Source organism: Aedes albopictus, chromosome 2 (assembly GCF_035046485.1).
Source record: "Aedes albopictus strain Foshan chromosome 2, AalbF5, whole genome shotgun sequence".
Taxonomy (NCBI): Eukaryota; Metazoa; Arthropoda; class Insecta; order Diptera; family Culicidae; genus Aedes; species Aedes albopictus.
The window spans coordinates 122,837,279-122,863,372 of NC_085137.1; the positions used below are offsets into that span (position 1 = coordinate 122,837,279).

Genomic DNA, 26,094 nt, shown 5'->3' on the forward strand with positions numbered 1-26,094 from the left:
ACAGAAGCAGCTTGGATAATCTCCTGGAGGATTTCCGGAGAAAAATGATCTGAGAAAACGCAGTAAGAAATCCCGGAGAAATTCCAAAGACTTTTGGAAGTATTCAAGATCGAAGTTCCATAATAAACTTCTGCACAAACACTGAATATAAGTCCTCTATATTTAGCTAACATTCCGAATATTTAGCTATTCTTATCAATATTGGGAGTCACTAGTTAGGCTTGGGGAAAACAGGAAGATAATCGCGAAATGTCTGTTTATTGCCGTTAATTTTGTAAATCTTGTTTTCCAGCTTTAAATTTTATCTGAAAATCAATATTATCAGTGAAGCTCTGAAAACATTTCTACACAGACTTTCAACGAACCCTATTTAGTTATTTGGCTTCCGCAAAGGAAGTCATTATTACTCTTAGACCTCTTTTTATGCAGGTTATTTGTATGAACTTCTAAATTATGCACCTTTTTTATGTACTGCAGCTATTCTGAACCCATATTGTGCAAAAAAAAAGGAAAAAATGACGGTACCTATGGCAACGGTGGCTAGGGCCGTTTACAGGGAAAAACAAAGGGAGGTTATATGGGTGTTTCAGGGAGTCCCAGGAGGTCCTATGATCCTTTAAGGGGGTCTTAGGGGATCTTAGCGATCCAGGGAGTCTCAGGGGTGCCTCAAGGCATTTCAAGGATTCCAAGGGAGTTCCAGAAAAGTATTTGAAAGGGTATCAAGGGGTCCCAGGGATGTTTATGGGGCTCTAAATGGCGTCTCAAGGGGTTTCAAGGGATTCCAAGGGCGTTCCAGGGAGTGTCAGGAGTGTTTTATGGGATCCTAGGGGGTTTAAGGTGGTACCCGGAGCCCTCAGGAAGGTTCTAGGGGGTGCATGGTGCATGAATGTTATTTGCCTTAAATACAGGATATTGCACCATGATTGTAACACAAATCCAGACCATGAGAGTATGAAATTACAGTTTCGAAATGTAGATCTGGAGTTCCAGTGGGTTCGGAAATTGCGAAAAAGTCATGCGCGTAACTCGAAAAGCGGAAGTGTGAGAATTGGCTTCTTTAACGGTTTTGAGATAGTTCCATATTCAAAATCTGCACACCAAACTGGGCAGAAATCCAAATTTTCATGATTTGGGTGCCCGGGAACCTATTTTAATATCAATTTGAAGTTTGTATGGGAGCGATTTATTGAATCACCCCTCGTCGGATTTTGTACTGGACAGATCTGTTAAGCAGTTGCCCAGGTTGTTGTCAAAAGGTGATATCAAAATATCTCTTTAAAATTGATCTTAGGTATCCAAATGAAGTTCTAAAAATCTTAAAATGTAAAAAATGTGCTCTTTAGTGTTAAATTTAAAAAATGAATATTTTTTTCAAATTTAAGAACCCAATTTGCGGACATTGATTTTTGGAGCAGGTTTCAGGGGTGTTTCGGGGGAAAAGAGGATTTTCGAATGCATTGCTGAGAGTTACAGAAGATTTTTGATGGGTTTTGGAGGCGGTACAGGTACGCGTTTGGTGGTTTTGGATGGTCTCAGGTACGTTACTTGGGGTCCATGGGGTTTTAGGGAGATTTAGGAGGCATTCCAGGAAGTTTCTGATGATTTTTAGAGATCCCTTCACAAAGCCCTTGAAACCTCTTGAAATGCCCCTGAATCCACCATCATCCCATTGAAATACCATTAAAATCCTTGTAATCATTTGAAATGCCACTGAAACCCCTTGGATATAATGGTGTTCATGAAACCCCCCAAATCGACCCTAACCTGGAATGCCTAGGAACTCTCATGAAACCTCCATAGTTCGATTGATACGCCCTTGATATTATCATAATCAATTTGAATTGATCCAGAAACCACTTGAAACGCCTTTAAAAGGCTCCAGCAACCCCTTGAAACGTCGCTGAAATGCTACCAAACGCTCCTAAAACGTCATGGAACACCTTCAACCTTTCTAATGCATCACGTTGGGAAAATCTCGCTGAAGTAGTGTACAGCGTTTGGGGCAAACATGACTGCAATGCACAAGAAGGTTGGCCAATTCTAAAAAACTCTCTGAAACTTTTCGAAATACCTTGAAACTTCCCTGAAACCCTTGTAACGTCATTGAAAGGCTTTCGAGATCCCCCCCTCCTGAACCGTTCCTTGGAACGTCTCAAAATCTTCCTAATACAATTGAAACGCTTCTTAAATCCCCTTCATTCGAGTAAAACACCAACGAGGGTGACCTGACAGAACGCCCTTGAAAGGCTTCTAAAACTCCCTGAAATTTCTTGGGAGCTTCCGAAAAACGCTCTTGGCCCCATCTCAAATGCCCAGGAGTAAGACCTGATCTTGTGAACTAGATTCCCTCATTAAAGCTCTGACTTCGCCGTCCACGTCCTTACGGTCATCTGGAAAGGTAAGTGTTGGCGCGAGTTTCTTCTGGATCAATGAAACACATATCGAGAGCAGCGTTTGTTTACGACAGCTTCAATGCTATATTAATAGAAATTCATTTTAATAATTTACATTGCGTTTTACTTAAAATTAACTTACATGATAGTTTCTTAATCACTAACGAACTCTCTCACTCGACGCACAACTTAACACTAAATCTCCTTACAATTCTAACGCATTCAATTAATTCCTATTGGATAGAACAGTTGCCAGTTTCACCTAAATACATGCGATACCGTCGCAACATTCTCCCCCCCGTGACAACTGGTAACTAATTATCTCACTTTTCGAATCTGTATATGTACATTTTAATTCTTGCTTTAAATGTCCTCAATAACATTTTTCTGTGCCACTGTGCACTGCAATGTGCAAAGCAGCCCCGCCGGGGTCGAAAGCAACACATCTAGAAACAGCGTTGCGACCAACACTGACGACGACGGGGGCTTTCTTTACTGCACTTTCCGATTGGACCATATTCACCGTCGATTGTTTCGCTTCTATCTCTATTGCATCAGTAGATAGGCGCACACTGTGTGCTGTTTGATTCTTGTTAGAACGGTTCGTCGTCGTCGTCGTCGTCGTCGATACGAATGGGCCCGTGTGCGGGATGCCTTTATTCTCAACGCAGCCGACTGAAAGCAGCTTACTTAGTTGCGTTCGCGGAGCAACGAAATGTGGTTGGGATATCGTTTTGATTGGATTGGAGCAGGCAAACTGTAATTGGGTTTTGTCGTTGCACGAATCGGACCTTACTGTTGTCGATTGTACTCGGACACCTTTCCCACTATTTTTGCACATTAGTGCCTCTTTTTTCACCGTGTACTCCAATTCAATTTTCTCCATCGCTTTGGAGAACTTTTCATTCATCTCCGCAAGCTCGCGCTCGAATTCCAGTGCCATGCGCCGTTCTTCATCCTCGCACTGTTTGCGCCAAAGTGCTTTCCTTCCTTCCAACTCTTCGAGTTGCTGTTTCAGAATATCCAGTCGGGTCGCCATACCGACCTCTTTGTTTTGATGAGTTATCATCATTGAAGTTTGTTGGCGCGAGTTTCTTCTGGATCAATGAAACACATATCGAGAGCAGCGTTTGTTTACGACAGCTTCAATGCTATATTAATAGAAATTCATTTTAATAATTTACATTGCGTTTTACTTAAAATTAACTTACATGATAGTTTCTTAATCACTAACGAACTCTCTCACTCGACGCACAACTTAACACTAAATCTCCTTACAATTCTAACGCATTCAATTAATTCCTATTGGATAGAACAGTTGCCAGTTTCACCTAAATACATGCGATACCGTCGCAACAGTAAGGAATGTTAGTTCGACAACCGTTGGTATCCACAGCATACACACAGTTGTCACATGAAGGAGTTTTTGTTAGTAGAATATGGTAGGGTAGGGTGTGGTTCTAGGAGCCAGTTATATGGAAATACACGTCGTGGTCTTCATCATGATTATGATTTATTTGGTTGCGATTACTACCGCACACAATAATAAGAGCAATACACATACATCAATGGTCGTATCAAATATATCGAACCCGTTAGCGTTTTAATCGTATACTTAACCGTGAAAACCAACTGACCTACGAAAATTGTCGCGCGATTCTGATCTATTAGGTATAAAATTGACTTAGTAATAGCGGCAAGTACCCAAAATAGATACACCTGCCCAAATGGTGCAAGACCCTTGCATATAATATTGAGGTAGGCTGCAAAAATTGTTCTGGTTCTCACAAGTTCCTATCTCATGCTTCCACGGGTCAAGCAATGGCAAAAACCGTTAGCTAAGAGTTGTGTGCTTAGCTAGTAGTAAAGCCTAGATACTGTAATTTTAGCTAGTTGTGACTCTTGCTAGCTTGAAGAGATGCGTACCGAACCGAGTCTGTCCACCACGGGCAAAGGTGCGACTCAAATAACGTCTGAAATTATAATGTGGGAAAATAAATTGAAATAATAAATAAATCTCTCGCTATTCAGCATAAGCATTAACTTCCTCTCCTATAGCTTATACAGGGTGTTAGGTTCCTTAGTGCAAACTTTTTAGAGGGTAATAGAGGACCATAAATGATGAAAAAAATGTTCTACGCATATGGTCAAATCTCAACCGTTACGTAGTTATTGAACTCCCCATGTTTTTGGATCTTATTGCCTTAACTGGCTATAACATTAAAATGGTCAAACTTATCGCAGTTTTTTTACCCTTATTTGAAAGATTATTGAATTTTCTATCAAATGGCATCTTTGAACCGATTGGTTTAGTTAAATGACTAAGTTTTCTAGAGCAAAATAGCTAAAAACAGTGTGTTTTAATTTGTTTATGTCAATTATCTTTAAAACATGCGTAATAAATTTAAATTCTTTCTTTGGCAAAGTTGTGGTCCCTGTTCCACTCTACAATTCATTCTTTGACTTCAAACTTCTAACTCGAATCGTTTTCTTGCAATTTTCATTTAAATGTGCAGCACAGTGCGCAAAAAAGTGCTGACCATGACGATTGCAAATTTATGATCTGAAATGCGACGTTTAAATCGAAATTGCAAGAAAACGATAAGAGATAGAAGTTTGATGTCAAAGAACGAAATGTAGAATGGAACAGGGGCCACAACTTTGCCAAATAAAGAATTTTAAATTATTACGCATTTTTCAAAGATAATTGACAAAAACAAATTAGAACACACTACGTTTGAGCTATTTGCTTTAGAAAACTTAGTTTTTTAACAAAACCAATCGGTTCAAAGATGCCATTTGATAGAAAATTCCATTATCTTTCGAATAAGGGTAAAAATACTGCGAAAAGTTTGACTATTTCAAAGTTATAGCCAGTTAAGGCAATGAGAGTCAAAAACATGGGGAGTTCAATAGCTACGTAACGGTTGAGATTTGACCATATGCGCAGAACATTTTTTTTTCACGATTTATGGTCCTCTATCACCCTTTAAAAAGTTTGTACTCAGGAACCAAACACCCTGAATAGGAATGCCACTCACAAGCTAATGAAATACCAGTATCATAGCTAATCCCGTTTTTTTTTCTAACGACCCATTTCTTCTACACTGTGCCCAATAACGTGGCCCATAAACTCAATGAACTTGAACGAGGATTTCTTACGCGGGTGGGTACATAATATTTTTTCTTTCCCCATTGTAGGGGGCGTACTTCCAATCCGATCATAAGAAAATAACAGGCTTTAAACTTCTAAAAATGAGAACTGTTGTTTTTGCTCGTTTAGGCAATCCTTTAATTATTGTCTGTTTTTTGCCTTTCTCGTACACCAAAGTGTACTAAAAAAACGAATTTTCTATAGAAGGCTCGGAGGGTCAAGTCACATATACCAATCAACTCAGTTCGACGAATTGAGATGATGTCTGTGTGTGTATGTATGTATGTCTGTGCGCAAAAAAAAGTTCACTCAGTTTTAAAGCATTTTCCATTGGCCGATTTTTCGGATTACACTAGTTTACAAAATAAATCGAAAGTCGTGAACTTCTGTCAATGACCAAAATTTTTGAAGCATAATTTAGCGCTGATTTCGAAACCGTGCTTCAAAAAAATTAAAGTAGAACAGTTTTTGAGTTTTAGCTCAATATCGAGTTTTACAACTTTTTAAAATATGGAATTTATTAAAATTAACATATCTTGCGTTTTGTTCAACCAATTTTAAATCTTTTTCCATAAACTAAAAGCTGAATATAATACCATTCGATCATCTGAATGTAGGTTTTGTGTTAGATTGATGAAATTCAAGATATTGGCGAGTTTTGGGGAAGATCTCCTTAAATTTTAGCAAAATTTCGAAAAATATATGAAAATTTGTATTTTTTTCAATGAGTAAAAAACGATTTAAAAATTCTTTCTCGACGTTTTTTTGACATATCATATGTAAGCGAGTTACAGTAAAAAATTCAGCTCAATCGGAGCATTTATTACGGAGAATGAGGTGTGTGAAGTGAGCGACCTTGCTTAAAAATAGAACAAAAATCGATTTCAAATCATCAACCTCGTATGGAAAGTCGAAAAAATTTCTGCTCTACTGTAATTTTTTTCCTTCGCGTTTTCGAACTCAGGGCATGATTCTACACCAAAAACGATCATCAGTTTACTAAGTTCAAAAATGCTGTAAACTAGTGTTATAGCTCGAATCGAACCGGAATTTTACTGCAATGTTTGCTATTTAAAATGGTTCGGATCGGGCAAGGCGTTCCAGAGTTAACTCTCAAAACCCCGGGACAAACTTTTTATTTTTAATCGGCTGATACTCAGGAACTATAAAATATAAAAAAGCGGTTTTCACTATAATCGATGGGAAGAGTTGTACTTCATGCAAGTGTAGTTGTCAAACCGGAAGTCTATGCTTGAATCTGATTTTGCACCGGAAATAGGTGCTTCCTGGTGCAATGTTTTGGCAATATGTTCTACAGCTGTCTTTTGGTTATTTTTTCAATAAATAGCTGTTTATTCTCGGTAGATCAATTCAAGTGGAATATAAATCTGGCCTTCAAATTCTTACCGAATCGTGTTTTTACAAATTGGAATTAATTTTGTAAATTTGGACAGAAACCAATAAACGCCTAAAGTATGCAATAGTCTTGTAATGATTCGTTGGTTAAAAGTATGACCCGTGTATGAATTCTAGGTGGATTAATCACATGAGTATTAGTTTTAAAAGAAGGACTCTGGTATACCTAACAAATTCTTCATAGACACTAAACTTCTAAAATAATCTTTTGAGGTCCACAATGATTAGGATCACTAAAAACGGTGTGCCTCGAGTCCTACCGGAAGTACACATTTGGGATTAAGTTTCAGATGCAACTCATGCTTGAAAACAACCTCAGCAATGTGTTCTTGCGTTGCCCTACCATTTCAAGTTGTTAAAGAGTTCAGAATTATTATAAAATGCCAGATTCATAGACGAACCGCTAATACATTGCACCAGGGAACACTTATTTCCTGTGCAAAAACAGGTTCAAACATGAACTTCCGGTGTGACAACTATCCTAACATGAAGTACAACTCTTCTCATCGATCGTAGTGAAAACCGCTTATTTTTATATTTTACAGATCCTGAGTATCAGCCGCTTAAAAATAATAATAAGTTTGTCCTGGGGCTTTGAGGGTTAAAACTGAACCAAGCCCCATCATGCGACACATCAGACTGCGGCGATTTTTGTATCCTTTAGCATGGTTGACGAATTTTGTGCGGAAAACAACACTGGAGACCGCAAATTCAACGATGTCGGCCCAAAATTCAAGATGGTGGTCCAAACTCCAAGATGGTGGCTCCAATTTCAAGATGGTGGCTGTATAATGGAAATTTAGGTCGTAAAACCATGGGTATATTTGGTATGAGGAAGATGTCCGGAGTCCAAAAATGGCAATCAGAATATTCGAAATAGCGATCTAAAATCCAAGATGGTGACTCCAAATTCAAGATGGCGGCTCCAAATTCAAGAGGGTGGCTGTTTAATGGAATTTTAGGCTCTAATACCATGCATACGGGCTAGGCCTGTCCAGCTTTTCAAAAATGTTCTCTGAATCTTTAGTCCACCCCCATATATTGATTGGCATCCTTGTTGACATCCTAAAAGAAGTAACTGGTCAAAATTTCAGCCAAATCCATTGAAAATAAGAGGTGCATCAAATCAATTTTGTGTTTTTCGACTATTTTTGAGCTTCAAAAAATCATAACTACACTAAAACTTGTCAAAACTTCATTCTTTCGGCAGAAATTGAAAGCTATACTTGTTTGCTACAACTTCTCCGAACAACATGTGCCAATAAAATTGAAGGAAACATGTGTAATTATCACATTTGTAATCAGAAAAACCTTAAAAAGATGATTTTTTGGTAGATTTCGTTCTGGAACACCCTAATATTCATAATAAGTTGAATTTTTCAAAACGGCATCATATTCTCCAATGTTTTTTGATCATTTGCTTCTTTGACACCAATGCTGTAGGAGTTGAGCAAAAATTACTAAAATTCGTGAAAGCCAAATGTGGCCTAAAAACTAGCTTTTCGGGTGCAATCATTATGATATTGAAATGAGAAGTATAAAATTGAAATTATGGTACTGAATTGCATGAATGCTTTTAATGCAATCCAGAATCATAATTTCAATTTTATACAACTCATGTGAGTATCATAATGGCCAACTTTTCCGCACTGGTTCATTATGCAACTGAAATTAGTTGCATAATGAAAAATAGTTGTATAATGTTCATTATGCAACTCATTTGAGTTGCATTATGAACATTATGCAACTCAAATGAGTTGTATAATGAAAAAATCATTGCATAAAATTTTGTATGGAACTCGTTTTAAACTCGATTTTTTCAGCACTCTTCGTATTTATCCAACTCGGCAAGCCTCGTTGGATAAATGTACGACTCGTGCTGAAAAAATCAACTTTATGCAATTCAGTATCATAATTTATGTTTTATATAACTCATTTTGGTATCATAATGTCCATTTTTTCGAACTGGTTCATTATGCAACTGAAATGAGTTGCATAATGAAAAATAGTTGTATAATGTTCATAATGCAACTCATTTGAGTTGCATTATGAACATTATGCAACTCAAATGGGTTGCATTATGAAAAAATCATTGCATAAAATTTTGTATGGAACTCGTTGCAAAACTCGATTTTTTCAGCACTCTTCGCATTTATCCAACTCGGCAAGCCTCGTTGGATAAATGTACGACTCGTGTTGAAAAAATCAACTTTTTGCAACTCGTTTCATAAATAACTATTTTGCAACTCGTCACATAAATAACTATTATGAATTTACCTCCTTAATTCCTTTTTCATCGGAACTCCATCTATTTCATCATTTTGATGTAGTCTGACGTTATTTCCTCCTGTTCGGGGAAAAAAAGCTCCAAGAATTATGCACTACGTTAGTGGTACCTACCTAGTTTGCAAATGGCCACCGCATAGGGAGCGAATAATGACCGAACGCCAGCAACGACGACGTCGAGCATGAAAAAAGGATTGCACGATTTTCTTCCTAGAAACGGCCAGTCAGTACCAGTGCTGCCGAGCCACAAGCAGCCAACCTTATCCGGTGGCAATGAATCTGGTGAAAGACGCGGGAGCAAAGAGCGTGAGAACACGCAATAAATCTGGCACACAAATGCAAGGAAATTTGCATAGCGATAAATTCAAGTGCCAAGGGAAGCATTTTTCTTGCGTACGACGGCGGGTGACGTGGCGTTGTTTTTTTGTCTGCACTTTTGCTGAATGGGACATTTTTGTCGAGTAAAGGTAGGAGAAAAACTGTTATGCGAATGCAACTCTTGCGCTTTTCGGTTTGACAGTGGATGCGATTCTGAATGGCTTTTAGTGGCATACAAACGGGTGAAATACGGAATGCAACAAAAACTGGAAGCATCTAGGGTTCCGCGCTTGTTTGTCCTGTATGTTAAAAAAAAAGATCTGTGACATTTAAAAAAATATTCTTGAACATTTTGTTGAAAGCGAAGGCTGTAGCATTGTGAGTGGCTTCATGGAAATTCGCTCTGGTTGCACTGAAAAAAAAAAACGTTTTTTTAGGATGACTTAGCTTGATACCTTACGTATTCACCTAGATGTACAATGTCATGAGCACAGCATGCTTATGATTCAAAGCTATGTATTGTCCGCGGTCCATAGCAAAGGGGAGCTACTTTGATATGGCGAGAAATGACGCTACTGCTAGAGCTTTACAGAGCGTAGAAGCAATTCCAGCGACTTGTTCGAGTTTAGCGGGTTAGTGCTACGTTGGATCCTGAAATGTTCATTTGAATAATATATAAGTGCAAACACTATTCGCATACGTGGGTAGCATACCTACCCGGAAACATATGCACCAATAACGTCAAGCAGCATGTGTGTTATACTTTCTACTTACTTTACTTAGCTAGCAACAATGGCAATAGCTTGTAGTGACTGGCTCCTACTTACATGGAAGTACAATGGATAACTACTGTTGGCACAGTCAGACCCTGATTCGCTTACCTGTCCTAGACTGTGCTGCAGAATTGATGCAAAGTTTCACCTTTGGTGAATGGTCATGCCACAGAAAAGTACTCGCCGCCGTTGCTAGGTACCAAGTTCTGGTACGGACGGTGTACATTTTCCATAATTACCGGGTTAATAGCGGGGCTTATTCTTGCAGTTCCACTATTAGCACCTAATCTGCATAAATTACAATGTACTTCAGTGATGCTTTTCACTTTGACCTTTTCAGTAGGAAAGGATTATTGGCTTATGAGCACATATGGAAGAGCGTGAATTGTAACCTTCCTAGCTGTTCCCGGATTGTTTTTTTTTTTGAATTATTTCAATTTAAAGAAGGATTTTCATAATCTAAGAAATGAGCAAATATGCACTGAAGATGATCATATGGATATTGAATCATGCTAATGCTAATGCTCATGCTAATCATTTGACCATAGTTTTTGAGATTCATCAAAAACTTGAATTTTAAATAGTTTAAAAATACGGAACTTACTTAAGGACAAACTGGAAGCATTTCCTCATTTTTTGGTTATTGATTCTTTTTACTAGATAACGGAGCAATATTTTCAAAATCGCTTTTCATACACATGTACACAGAAGTCTGCAGTTAGCCTAGTGGTTCAGGCTATGGATGGCCAATCTGAAGACGGTGGGTTCGATTCCCATTCCAGTCAGGAATATTTTCTCGACTCCCTGGGCATAGTGCCTCATTGTACTTGACACACAATGTACGAATTCACGCAATGGCAGGCAAAGAAAGCTCTCCAATAAATAACTGTGGAAGTGCATTAAATTGAAGAGAGGAAGGCCAAGTTCCATTGGAGATGTAGAGCCATAGAGAGGAAGAAGAAGAACACATGTAGACTGTAGAGGAAAGATCAAGGTATCATCTGATTTTTCCCAGATGGAAATGAAATAGGCTGTTCTTACTAGTCGCATTGTTTGAAAGTTCTTTGACAGACGAGCTGCTTACTTTTTCATCGAAGAGCGTTCTATTTAAGTCATTATAGGATGTTCTTTTGAGCTGCACCATTATACAGTGTATTGGCGTGCAAACTACTATCTATAAAAAACTATTTCTTCTTTTTAGAATAGGCTGTTCTTTGAAGTTGGAATGTAACGGAGTTGTTTGGCAACCAAACCTTTCATATAAAGAATTCCCTTCTTTGACTGTTTTTTTGCAGTTGGTCTTAATTACTATTTTTCTCAGGCTAGTGTGCTTTGGGCCGAATAATATTAGACCTAATAAATCAGCATATTTTTTTACACTTTGAATTGCTCTGGTACACGATAAAGTTTCATGCAAAAGCTTAATTTACAACCCTGGCGATAATAATTTAGGAAACTCCAGATTTCAGAAGAACAGCGGAAAGAGTAGCTGATTTGTTTCATCAAAAATTTCTGAGTTACTCTGTTTCGCTGCAAGTTGGCATTATAGCTGCCATTTGATTAATCAAGATTTTCTCTTCATCGGCTGTTCTTCAAAGTTATACTGATAAAATGGTTGACATTATCAAAAGTGTAAACATTGTAATAGAATGCACGCTTTTTTAAGATAATCCTGTTATTTTAGGTAGCTTTGTTATATGGGGCCGTCCATATGCTACGTGAACAGAAAAATCATGTTTTTTTACTTCCTCCCCCTCCTCATGGACAAGCATGGACTTTTCCTTGACCACTACCCCCCTCCCATAATGTCCGCCTGGACATCACAAAATCAAAACGATTTTTTCTATTTGGATTTTTAATATATTAATAACAGTGATTTCGATAATTTTTAGGGAATGACTTTTTCTTGCGTTCCATAAACTACGTAGAAGAGGTTGGTGCGAAAATACTGCAAAAGCGGCAATTTTTCAGTAGTTTCAAGGAACATGTCGCCGGTGGTGGTCGTCGGTACTGTACATTGTTGCTGACGGAGAGTTTTGGGCACAGATTGAAATTTTTTTAAGCAATACCGTGATTTTTTCCTTTGAGAAACCGCATCCAACTGCTGTCCAAAGAGCTGTAAATTAGGTTAAGGCACCGTCCACTTATTACGTAATGCTCTTGGGGAGTACGGTCGATCGTTAGCGGTTCCGGTGGTAAGAGTCCCCTAACAGGTGACCCCTGATTCATGGTGTGATGCGGCTTTATGCTTACCGTGCCAAGGAATGAATGGTTAGGGGATCAAATAACAACCTAACCGCTAACAGAGCCTGTGGAGTACCAGGGCACCCTCCACAGTATTTTACCCTTACTGCGCTAACCGGAGCAATAGCGCAGTGGACCTTGTGTTTCTCCGAGACAATCAGCTGCCCTTATTCAGTTTCAAACTTGAGGCTGAATAAGGGCGGGATTAAGTGTAGAATTAGCGTTATGTTAAAATACACATAAATAAAAACAAAAAAAGGGCGGGATTATGAAGATGTTATTAATTAGTTTAAATTGTCACCAATATGGTTTTGCATTATGCGATTTACACAGTTTATTCTGTGAATCCTCGCCTTTGGCGTTTTCCAATCGATACCGATCTAGTTTTATTGCTGCTGTTCCTTGTTGTGCTATGATTGTAAAGAGTTTGATATTGCCTAGTTTGGGTAGTGGGAGTTCTATCTAGGAAACCGGTGTTTGCTACTTTCAGTAAAAATGAAATGGCAAACTCACGTGTCATGCCTCGAGCCTGTGTGCTTGTCAACAACGCAATCGTTACTAAACTCGTCTCTGAATTAACTATCAGATATGTATGTGTTGTCACAATTGATGTATCCGTTGGAAACCTCAACAGGATATACGTCTAGTGTTCGGTTTATTTACCGCATGATGAACCATCCCCTACGGATGCTTTTAAACAAGTCATCGCATACTGTACTTCGAAAGGCCTTCCGCTGATTGTTGACAGTGATGCAAATGCTCACCATATCATCTGGGGCAGCTTAGACATTAACTTGAAAGGTTCCAGTTTGATGGAATATTTAAGTAGTACAGATCTTAGATTACTTAACATACACACTTAGAATAAATTACAGTATTCGGTGAAAAAAAATCACCGAAACTGGTCTGTAAATAAGCAAACTACAGTATTACGGCGAAATCGATGAAATTGCAGGAGAAAATCTGTGAAATTTAAGAAATCACCGAAGAACCGGTGAAATCAGACAAATTTACAGGAGACCTGTGAATATTTTACCGTACTACTGTAAAATGCGTTTGACAGCCACGCCGGCAGCTTCGAGCATCAGTTCTATTAGAATTTGTGCATCATCTCCAAGCAAGACTCTCTTGTACAGTGGCAGCAAGTGTGGTTCCTGATCAGAAGGTCATGTATTCAATCCCATCATCGACGTTTTTTATGAAAATATTGTTTTTTGTGCTCGCATAAAATCGCCGTAAATTTGTAAAATTTACCGTACGTTCAGTGATATTGAGAATTCATTTGTAAACAAACATACCGAACGTTCTGCGATTTTTACGGTAAATTTGTAAAAAGTACCGAACGTTCCGGTAATTTTGACAGATGCATTTTCCTGAGATTCACAGTACGTTCGGTGGTTTGGAAAATCACCGAACTTTTTACCGTACGTTCAGCTGTTGAGATTACGGTAAAATTTTACCGTAATCCGTCATTTTTTTCTAAGTGTGTAGGCAACCGCCCAACCTTCATGGCAGTGAACCGTATAGTACATTTTTTTCATTATCGTCGCAACGCCTTTACCGTCATGACTAATGTTGCATACTACCGTCACACACTACATTCATGCTGCCGTCGATGCATCAATGTCGTCTACCATGAATGTAGCATTTGGCACCATGATTGTACACAAATCAAGATGATGGGAGTACGAAATGACAGTTTTGAAATGTAGAGTTGGAGTTCCAGTGGTTCCGAAAACTGCGAAAGAAAAATGCGGATAACTCGTGCTAGAGGGTGTCAAGGGCGTTACTTGGGGTCTGAGGGGGTTTAAGGGGGATTTCAGAGGCATTCCAAGAAGCTTCAGAGCATTCTCAGCGGATTTCAGAAACGTTACAGAGGCGTTACATGGCGTTTTCTGGGGTTTCGGAGGGTCTGAGATGCGTTACATGGGGTTTCTGGGGGTATTAAGGGGATTTTGGAGGCATTCCAAAGAGCTTCAGAGCCTTTTCGGCGGATTTCAGAAACGTTACGGAGGCGTTACTTGGCGTTTTCTGGGGTTTCGGTGGGTCTCAGGTGCGTTACATGGGTTTTCTGGGGGTTTTAGGGGGATTTTGGAGGCATTCCAAGAAGCTTCAGAGCATTTTCAGCGGGTTTCAGTAACGTTACGGAGGCGTTACATGGCGTTTTCTGGGGTTTCGGAGGGTCTGAGATGCGTTACATGGGGTTTCTGGGGGTATTAGGGGGATTTTGGAGGCATTCCAAAGAGCTTCAGAGCACTTTCGGCGGATTTCAGAAACGTTACGGAGGCGTTACATGGCGTTTTCTGGGGTTTCGGGGGGTCTGAGATGCGTTACATGGGGTTTTCTGGGGGTATTAGGGGGATTTTGGAGGCATTCCAAGAAGCTTCAGAGCATTTTCAGCGGGTTTCAGTAACGTTACGGAGGCGTTACATGGTGTTTTCTGGGGTTTCGGAGGGTCTGAGATGCGTTACATGGGGTTTCTGGGGGTATTAGGGGGATTTTGGAGGCATTCCAAAGAGCTTCAGAGCACTTTCGGCGGATTTCAGAAACGTTACGGAGGCGTTACATGGCGTTTTCTGGGGTTTCGGGGGGTCTGAGATGCGTTACATGGGGTTTCTGGGGGTATTAGGGGGATTTTGGAGGCATTCCAAAGAGCTTCAGAGCATTTTCGGCGGATTTCAGAAACGTTACGGAGGCGTTACATTGCGTTTTCTGGGGTTTCGGAGGGTCTGAGGTGCGTTACATGGGGTTTCTGGGGGTATTAGGGGGATTTTGGAGGCATTCCAAAGAGCTTCAGAGCATTTTCGGCAGATTTCAGAAACGTTACGGAGGCGTTACATGGCGTTTTCTGGGGTTTCGGAGGGTCTGAGGTGTGTTACATGGGGTTTCTGGGGGTATTAGGGGGATTTTGGAGCCATTCCAAGAAGCTTCAGAGCATTTTCGGCAGATTTCAGAAACGTTACGGAGGCGTTACATGGCGTTTTCTGGGGTTTCGGAGGGCCTGAGGTGCGTTACATGGGGTTTCTGGGGATTCTGGAGACATTCCAAGAAGCTTCAGAGCATTTTCAGCGGATTTGATTTCAAAGTCGTTACAAAGGCGTTTTTGACGATGGCGGAAACCCTCAGTAGTGTCCCTGTATTGTCCCAGAAACCCCAAGCGCCATATTGAATTCCAAAATGGCCTAGGATATCGGGTTTCAACATCAGCTCAGTTAGCCAGGTCTGAAAATATCCGTATGGCATGAGACTTTTTGATTTGTTAGACGTGGGCCGTAACTATTCAGTTGGGAGCCACTGACTTTTGTTCCCCTGCTCCATTGGTGGTTATGACCCTCGGAACGCACAATCCGAAAATCTTTGTCTCCGCTTCTGCACACTTCCGGTTCCTAAATTATACGCATGTCCCGTTCGCAGTTTTCGGAACCACTGGTATTTCATTAGTTCACTCAATTTGAAAATCCACTACATTTTTTGCCGTGATTAAAAAAATGTCACAGTCACCCATGAATATTTCATCTGGTCATACGTGAATGTTTTTGTTGCATGATAGTCAAGACCATACATCCACGATTATCATGCAAACTACAGTTTTTGATAGTACATTTTGGATCACTGCTTCATGGTATCTGCTAGAGAGGAAGTGTTAGACATAACGCTTTGCTCTAGTAGAATTAGTCACCACGAGCTGACCAATTGGCATGTGTCAGATGAAGAATCTTTATCTGACCATCGCTACATCTTTTTTGAACATTAAAATGTTACTTCGCAAACTTTGCGTTTCAGGAATCCCCGTTTAACAAACTGGGATCTCTTTACTGATTTGGTTGCGGTCAAATTTCATGGATACTCACCGTCCTTTGACACTCCAAGTGATTTAGATTAAGCCGTTGATACTACAACGACCTTCATCATGGAAGCTTTTGAGGAGCTTGCCCTCTCCGGTCTGTGAAGACCACAAGAGGAACCCCTTGGTGGAACTCTTATCTAGCGAAGCTCAGGAAACAATGTAGAAAGAGTTGGAACAGACGACGTTCTGTTGGATCGGAGGGTTTCAGGTCGGCTCGCAAGGCCTATAAGAAAGCTCTCCGGTCTGCTGAACGATCCGGCTGGAAAAACATTTGTACAAATGTTTCCAGTTTTAGTGAAGTCAGTCGGTTAAACAAAATCCTTGCGAAATCTAAGGATTTTCGAGTAAACGAACTTCGTTCCTCTGATGAGGAAGTTCTGGAATGCTTGTTCAGCACACACTTCCCCGGATGTGTGGATATTACATCTTCGGATGAACCTGATGTCTTTTCTTGTAGTTATGATTCTCTGACTTCGGCCCGGAATATTGTAATTATAGAATCGATTGAGTGGGCACTAAATAGTTTTGCTCATTTTAAATCTCCTGAGGCAGATGGGATTTATCCTATTTAGATTCAGAAGGGATTTGATTATTTCAAACATGTTTTGAAAAAATACTTGTTTGCAGTTTTACAACAGGATATATTCCCAAACTTTGGCGGGATATTACTGTGAAGTTACTCCGAAAGTGGGTCGTGCGTCGTATGAAGAAGCAAAGAGTTTTAGACCTATCAGTTTGACCTCTTTTCTTCTGAAATGCTTAGAACGCATTGTAGATCATCACATCCGTGATGTTCATCTGGCCAACTTGCCTCTTCATGTGAACCAACATGCTTACCAATCTGGAAAGTCCACTGTGACTCTTTTACACAAAGTTGTTTACGATATCGAGAAGGCATTCGCTCAAAAGCAATCCTACTTGGGTGTTGTCTTAGATATCGAGGGTGCCTTTGATAACGTGCCTTTCAATGCCATATTGGAAGCCGCACGGGGTCATGGTATATCTCCAATGATTTCCAATTGGATTCACCAAATGCTCAAAAACCGACATCTCTTCTCGACATTGCGTCAAGCAGCGATTAGGAAATTGAGTGTTTGTGGGTGCCCCCAAGGGGGAGTCTTGTCATTGCTTTTGTGGAATCTCGTAGGAGATACGCTATTGAAGCAACTCAATAATAGCGGTTTTCCTACATATGGTTCTGCCGACCTTTATTTTACATTGTTGGTTGGTATGTGCATCATCACCCTTTTCGACCTGATGCAAAACGCTCTTGAGGGTGTTGAGGGTTGGTGTCGCCAATATGGCTTTTCGGTTAATCCGAGTGACACATCTATTTTTTCACGGAAAAACGAAACCGTAATGGTGTTCAACCTATGCGTCTCTTTGATTCTAAAATCAATGTGACTGAACAGGTGAAGTACGTTGGAGTTATTCTTGATTCCAAGCTTTCCTGGACACCTCACATTGAGTTCAGAATCAAGAAAGCTTGTATGGCCTTCGGGCAATGCCGGCGTACCTTTGGTACAACTTGGGGTCTAAAACTCAAGTATATCAAAAGTATTTACATAACTGTTGTTCGTCCAATATTGGCCTATGGATGCCTTGTGTGGTGGCAAAAGGGCGAAGTGAGAACGATCCAATCAATATTAGGCCTTCTCCGAAGGATATGCTTAATGGCGATGTTTGGAGCGTTCTCTTCAAATCCCACGGCAGCGCTCGAACACACTACACATTCATCTCGAACAAGAAGGACTTTCTTGCACTTACCGTCTACGGGTACTCGGTTTACTAGAGGAAACTCCTGTAACCCGCAGATCAAGACACACTTCGTTGTTTCCACTATTGGTGAATTGGGACAAAGTGGTCCTTGCTCCAAGTGATCTTATAATTGCTTGTAATTTTCCATATACAGGGGGTGGCCAAAATGTTTGGGATAGGCAACTTTTTTTCTCTCTCAAAAATATTCACATGTTGTAACTTTTCATAGAGTGCATCAAAAATTCTCAAATTTTAACTGTTTGTCAACCTTTTTATGTGCATCACTGATACAAATTTAGGCTCGATTGATTAATCTTTCGTAAAGCTAGAACCGTTCTCGTAAAACATTATTTTTAAGACAACCAATTTTGGAACTGTCATATCTCCGAAACCAGTGAACCGAATCGAATGAAATTTTGAACGTTTAGGCGGCGTCCACAAATTACGTAATGCTCTAGGGAGAGGGGGGAGTATGGCTGAGCGTTACGGCCCATACAAAAAACTTCGGGTTTTCATACAAAAAAAGCGTTACGGAGGGGGGAGGGGGGGTTAAAAAAATATCGTTTTTAGCGTTACGTAATAAATGGATGCTGCCTTATCAACAATATATTGATACTTCATGCGGCATTATAAAATGTAATATTTTCTCACGACGAATAAAGTTCTACCGGTTTGACATTTTCACCCACATAGAGGAAAGTAAGTCAAATTTACAATACCACACAAAAATTGCTAAGAGTGTTCTTCCTTCAATCCAAATAGGCTCTAATATATCTAATTAGAGATATCTCGAGAACAGAAGTAAAGTTTCTTTGGATATCAAAACTAAAATTTTATGACATTGATGTAAAAAAATACATTTTTTTCGAGAAAAATCCAAAAAGTGTCAATCCATGATAACTTTTTTAAATGTTTAAAAAGTACCTATGTTTAATTAACTTATGAAGCACCAATATATTATGGATAAACGTTCAAAATTTCATTCAATTCGGTTCACTGGTTTCTGAGATATGACAGTTCAAAAATAAGCTGTCTGAAAAACAGTGCTTTACGAAAACAGTTCTAGCTTCGCGAAAGATTAACCAATCGGGCTCAAATTTGTACCAATGATGCACATATAATAGGTTGACAAACGATCAAAATTTGAGAGTTTTTGATGCACTATATGAAAATTTACATCATATTGAACTTTTTTTATGAGAGAAAAAGAGCTGCCTATCCCAAACATTTTGGCCACCCCCTGTAGGACATTTTCCACGAAATTCCCTTCCCCGGAAGAGTGGACATCTGGATATCTGGAAAGAAGTATTTCAGACGGCATCGTATGGTACACAGATGGCTCCCTTCTCGATGGTCGAGCAGGTGCTGGTGTCTATTCTCGTAAGCTAAGGCTACATCAGTCTTACTCACTTGGAAGACACTGAACTGTTTTTCAGGCCGAAATATTTGCTCTTATGTGTGGAGTGCAGTCAGCACTTCAGCAACACGTAATGGGCAAAGTAATATACTTCTGTTCAGATAGCCAGGCTGCTATTAAAGCACTTGCTTCGGTCGGAGTTAGTTACCGCTTTTTGAACTCAAATCGAGGAGCTGAATTCAGCAAAGGCTGTTCACTTTGTATGGGTACCTGACCATTCTTCCATCATTGAAAATGAATTGGCTGATGAGTTAGCTCGCACTGGAGCATCACATGACTTCATTGGTCCGGAGCCAGCTATTCCGGTATCGAAGTGTTGGGTAAAGCTTCAGATTGACACCTGGGCTGCCACTTAGCACAAACAATACTGGAATAGTTTGGAGTTATGTCGTCAAACAAAATTGTATTGTACTGAGCCATCTTTTGGGGTGGCGAAGTATCTAAGTAATCTGTCTAAGCAGAATTGCAGCATGCTGGTCAAAGCATTGACTGGCCACTGCCGACTCAGCTATCACATGGCGAATACTCAGCAAGCTGATTTATATGTATGTGATAGCTGTGAATCCGATTATGGAATTTAATTTCGTATCATTTGATATGTAACTGTTCAGTTTTTGCGCAACTGCGTTCCCGAGTACTCGGTAAACATTTTTGTTGTTCTTAACCCGCTGTGGTAAAGCGCTATAGGCCGTATTTACGCTTTATGCGTTATTACAGTGCCCTTTTCAGGCACTGTCGATTTCAGCGTTACGTTATAAACAAAAAAAACAATGTTTGCTCAAGTTGGTGCTTTCTAAAAAGTAATGTGTACTTACTTGAAAAAAAAATCGCTGTGTGCAATTGCTCGCTGTGTGCAAGAACTCGTATAGTAAAAAAATCGACTTACTTTTATGAGAAAAAAATTATGTAAAATTAAACCAATTCTAGAGTTCATTTATTTTAACAGACATACAAAATAATCCATTTTATCCCGAACTGCATTACTTCAGGTTATGGCATCGTGTTATCTACCCTTGCGTACCATGGTCCAAGTTGTAGACGTATATGTTGACCCCTCTTGTCTGCGCAGCGTCTGAACCTCCGCCCACAGGGCTTTCGTTTTCTGGTGGTGGATTGGTTTGGATCACTCCATCTGAGACTTCACGGCAGCATGGCGCAGCACAACAGCAGGTACACCCACAGCAGCTGCCTCGTGGAGCACCGGCAATGAACGAGAGCAATGTGAAAATACTGATTATTGCCAGTAGGGTGTTCATTATTGGGTGGAGAATCGAATACTGACTGGAGTATCTTGAAAGGTGTGAAACAACCCAATGAGCGTAGTTTAAGTACCAGCTGTTTATTTGCAGATGACCAGTTAATTAATGCGGTCGACATAACACGATACATTTAAAACACGTTGTTTTGATTAGTAATTTTAATTGTCCGACAAACGTTAGTAAATTTACAAACATTATAGGGTCTTGTACCATTTGGGCAGGTGTACCTATTTTGGGTACTTGACGCTATAACTGAGTCAGTTTCAAATCGATTGCTTTGAATTTTTGTACAGAGTTAGGCACGTACAGTATCTAACTCTGTACAAAAATTCAAATCAATCGGTTTGAAATTGACTTAGTTATACCGACCGGCAAGTGCCCAAAATAGGTACACCTGCCCAAATGGTACAAGACCCTATATGCATTCAACGTTCCAGTTAATGTTCGTTCAATGATCAACGAGCTCAAGGGATAGTTTTGTAACCCAGCCATTGCAACGGAAGGACATGTAAACCGGTATACATTTCAAGCACATTTGTTTATACTTTCAGCAAAAATAAGCACTTCACTGAAATAGCAACAACTCCGCTTAAAACAACTTTTCCAACGTCAACATTCATCAGTACACAAACCGGAATCCATCAATCAAAATGAACAATATTCTAATAATATTGAGCATTTGCACAATTATCGCCACAGTTCTCGGTACGCCGCAGTGTGGATGTAGATGCGGATGTTGCTCTTGCTGTGGTGGTGGAGCGGGTGGACAGGCAGCAGATCCATATGCAGCGGATCCGGAGTCGGATTTGGAGCGACGATTCAATTTTGCCGGGATAGGACGGGCAATTGCCAAAGGACTGGGAAAGGCCGGAAAGGGTGCTGAAGCGATTGGTCATGTGGCTGACACCGCCAGTGACATCGCAGAAATTGTCGATATAGCGACCGGTGGCGGTGAAAAATAGAAAAGAAGATCGTTGAATTTTTTGTTTTTTTTTTCTCATCACAAAACAATAAAGTGAGTTATTATATTATGTTCTTTGATGTTAATGCAATTTTTTCCAGCGAAGCATAATTGAAAAATCCACCGAAATTAGGTGAACGTTTCGGGCTTGTCATGGAAGTTTGGGCATGTGAAACAACTTTTAAAACCACTTTGACTTTTGATGGACAGCTAGGGCAAAGTTTTTCTGGCTAGGCTACCAATGGGAAATGTAGTTCCATACTGTGCAACAATGTATGGATGGGTATTTTTTGGCATACATACTAGAGAGGGTAACCGGTTGGATTCAGTTTTCAGGTTTTCAATATTTGCTGAAAAAATGATTTTTTATTTTTTAATATTTTAATTTTAAGTTTTAATATTAAGAAACAGAATATTTTCCCAAGCTACAATAATTGCTTTAAACATGTTTTTCAAAGCAACGTGGTTAAGTTAAAAATTCAAAAACAAATGTATCTAATTTAGTTCAAATGCAAATTCTCGTAAACTTGTGTTTGCCCTCAAATGAGAACCTGATCAACAACAACCGTTCTATAAGCATCAAAATTGCATGTTCATTCAATGATCATAGCTCGGTTCTGGAGCTGCAGTTTGAACCATCAGTTCTTTATTATAATGTCATAAACTCTCCTTCATCGTTTCTTAAACAATGTTGTATGATGCAATGCTGCATAGTTGTCTAAAAAGGTGCAAGAAACCGTAATTGCGGCTTCATAATAACAAGCTTTAATTATTGCAGGAACTATTTTTCTCAGTTCAGCAAGAATACCCCCAAAGGTACCTCCAGGAATTTCTTAAGAATTTCCTTCAAGAATTTTTTTTTTGAGATTTCCAGGAATTCATCTACAATTTTGTCAAGAAATTCTTCAAGATATTCCTCCACGCCTTTCTTCAAATATTCCTCCGGTTTCTCAATTTCTCCAGAAATTCTTAAACAGATTGAAGAGGAGTTACTCTAGCGATTACTTCAGATGTTTCATCAAAGATTCTTCCAGTTGTTTTCCCAGTAACTCCTCAAGATATTCTTGCAGGAAATTCTCTAGAGGTTCCTATGGGTATTCAACCCAAAATTTCTCCGAAGATTTCATCGGAAATTCAGATTTTGTTTCTGCATGAGGTTTTTTTTTTCAATATTTTGTGGGTGTTCCTCGAGAGATTTCTTCAGGGTTTTTTTTCTGTAAAATCCTCCAGGGTTCTTTCTGGAACCTCTTCGGGATTTTCTCAGGAATTTCTTACGGAATATTCGTTCAAATTTGCTTGAAATTCCCGCTATTAAATTTTCCTCCGAGAATTTCTGTAAGCTCTAGGGATTACTTCAGAAATTGTTGTGCACTGATAACTGTCAGCCATTTTGCAAGAAATTCTTTCAAGATTTCCTGCGGAAGAAGTTCTTCCAGAGTTTGAGTTCTAGGAATCAATTAAGAAATTTAATTAGAGATTTATTCATTGATTCCTTCAGAAAATTCAAAAATTTCTTCTCAGAATCTCCAGTTGTATCTCCAAAGATACTCTAGAAATTCCTTCAGGAAACCGTTGATGAATTATCCAGCTTTTTTATGATATTTTATAAAATACTTCTGTAAGAAACCTTGGACGAATAGAAAGTATTCCTGGGAGAATCTACGAACGAGAAATTTCTAAAGGAACCGAAAGAAAAATTCCAAAAAGAATCCTTCTACAGATTTCTTAAATTAAAAAAAAAAAAAATAGGTGAATTGCTGGAAAAAAATCCATGGAAAAGGAGAATGGAAAAAATATGTGTAATGTCTCATACCATGTACATTAATGACTCATATCTTATCTGAAAGGCGAGAATAGAAAATGTCTATTTGGAGTGAATATTCTATACACCGGGAGAAAGTTATAGTAAGAGCCGTTCCGTGATTTTGTATGGGATTTTCAATTTGATAATCTGTTTATTTTACTATCTAATCAGATATATGGAAATCATGTTTTACTCCCACTACCTATATAGAATTTTCGTGTACTTTTTCTTGTTTTGATAAAACCTTTCAGATAAGGTTGTCAGCATGATGAAATCCTTTAATAACTGAATAAATCTCAGGAAATATTTCTGAAGAAATTCATGTAGAAGTTCTTGAAGGAATCAGTGGAGGAATTTCTAAAGGATTCGTTGGGGGATTTTTTTCAATAATGCATATGCCTAATTCCTGTTAAAAACCCTAGGGATATCTATATATATAAAAATGACTTTGAAGTCCCTTTGAGGCAACAAAACTCACGAACGGGTGAACCGATCAGGATGGCTTATGCAGGGTTTGATTCGTATTCATGGTGGCTGTGTTTATATGCAGAAAAAGTTACGGAAATCTTTTAAAAATGTATGAAAATTGTGAAAATAATGATTTTTTTTTGAACCGGGAACAAATTCAGCATGATCAAAATTAAATCAATCTAGAGTGCGGTGACGTTATGAGCTCAACAGTTGTCAAAACACCACAGCTTGGCAAGACAAAGTTTGCCGGGACAGCTAGTTCTTAAAAAAAACCTGAAGGAAGAATTGTTTCCAGGAGTCCTATCTGGGGATAATTTCAGAATTTGGCTCTAGGAATGCCTTCCGGAGTTCCCTCTGGGGATTCCTATAGGATTTCGCTTTTGGGATTTCTCCAGGAGTTTCTTCTGAGTAATTCTCTAGCAGTTCCTTCTGAAGGTTTCAATGGGAGTTTCTGCAGGTATTTTCTCCAGTGACTACCGGTAAGGGTTCCTCCAGGAGCATGATTTCAAGAATTTCCTCTAAATATTTCAATTGAAGTTCCTAGAGGATTTTTTCCCAAAAGTTCTCTCTGAGAACTCCTCCAGAAGTTACATCTGAGGATCCCTCTAAGATTTGTGTCCAAGGATTTCTCCTGGTTTATCATCTGTGGATTCCTCCAAGATATCTCTCTGGGGATTCCTCTTGGACTTCCCTATGAAGATTCCTCAGGAGTTCCCGCTGGCAATTCCACCACAAGGAATTCTTCGGGAGTTCCCTCTAGGGATTTTTTTTATAGCTCCGACTAGGGATTCCCGAAAGATTAATCCTGGCAGAAGGCATCTTCAGAGGTAAAAAAACCCTGGAGCACAAAGTAAATCTTTGAGAAATCCTCAAAGAAATTTTTTGAAGAAATAATCCCCAGAGAGTACTTCAGGGGAATCACAAGAGGAAATCAGGATAAACTCCTGTAGGAATCCCTGAAGGAAATTCCATTGAAATCTTTAGAGAATACTTCTGAAAAATACCCCTGTTCGGATTCTTAGAAGTATAACCAGAAGGAACCACCAAAAGAAACTCCTGTATATTTTTTTTTACAGAAACTTCCATTGAAATGCTCAGAGAGAATTACTGGAGGAATTTCTGAAGGGATCTTCTGAACCCTGGAGGAATCGCCTATTAGAACTCCTGTAGAGATACCCAGAAGGTATTCCTGCAAAAAATCCCGGAAGGCAGTTCCTTTGAAATCCCAAAAAGAAACTCCTGGAAAAATTCTCAGAGAAAACTCTTGGCGGTACCTTCAGATGGAACTTCGGTAGGAATCCCTAGAGACAAATCCTGGAGGAATCCTCAACGGTAATTCAAAAGGAAATCCGCAGAGAGAACCAAGGTTGCAACCATTCATTTGCGAAAATTTACATTCATTTGCTATTATCTCAGTTCAGAAGCATGCTATCGAAAAACAACGTATGGATGAATTTAACCTTCACGCAGAAAAATGTCGCATATTTGAAACAAATGCATAACCACTTTGATTCAAATTCATTACTGTTTTTAAATCAAAGCAAATTAATATTTAATTCTAATACCAAGCGACTTTGATTCTAAAATAAATGTATTAGAAACAAAGTCGTTGTGTTTTTGATTTAAAAAAAATAACTACTTTGAAACAAATATAGCATTTTGCACAAGTATATCCGCCGGCATTTTGTTTTTGTTGAAAAAATAAAAGACTCGCCGGACGAAATTGTTAAAATAGAGGTCGTAGTAAGAACACTAAAAACATTCAATTTATTTTAACCGTTTGGTTTGTCGGATGACACAGTGACTGCCTTCTTTGGTAAGTACAATGAAGTGAAACTTATTGTTCATTTCTAAAATTCATATTTCTCCTTCTAAATATCGGCTACACAGCTAACCTGTTCAGCAAAATCGAGCGCAAGGATCTCGAGGAACTCAATCTGTAGCTGATTCTAGCGGATACAAAGAAAGTGCATGTTGCCGTAATGGAGAAAAG

The 26,094-nt window shown here is 39.2% G+C and overlaps 1 protein-coding gene and 1 long non-coding RNA gene across 4 annotated transcripts in view; one reads left to right on the forward strand and one right to left on the reverse strand.

The window, feature by feature from the left end:
* LOC109419404 (prohormone-3) overlaps positions 1-26,094 on the reverse strand; it is a 119,165-nt gene that overhangs the window by 87,305 nt on the left and 5,766 nt on the right. The gene's annotated exons all lie outside the window — the stretch shown is intronic.
* On the forward strand, positions 21,342-21,896 carry LOC134289055 (uncharacterized). Its single transcript, XR_009998236.1, has 2 exons — positions 21,342-21,381; positions 21,443-21,896. It is a non-coding gene; the product is annotated as an uncharacterized LOC134289055 (long non-coding RNA).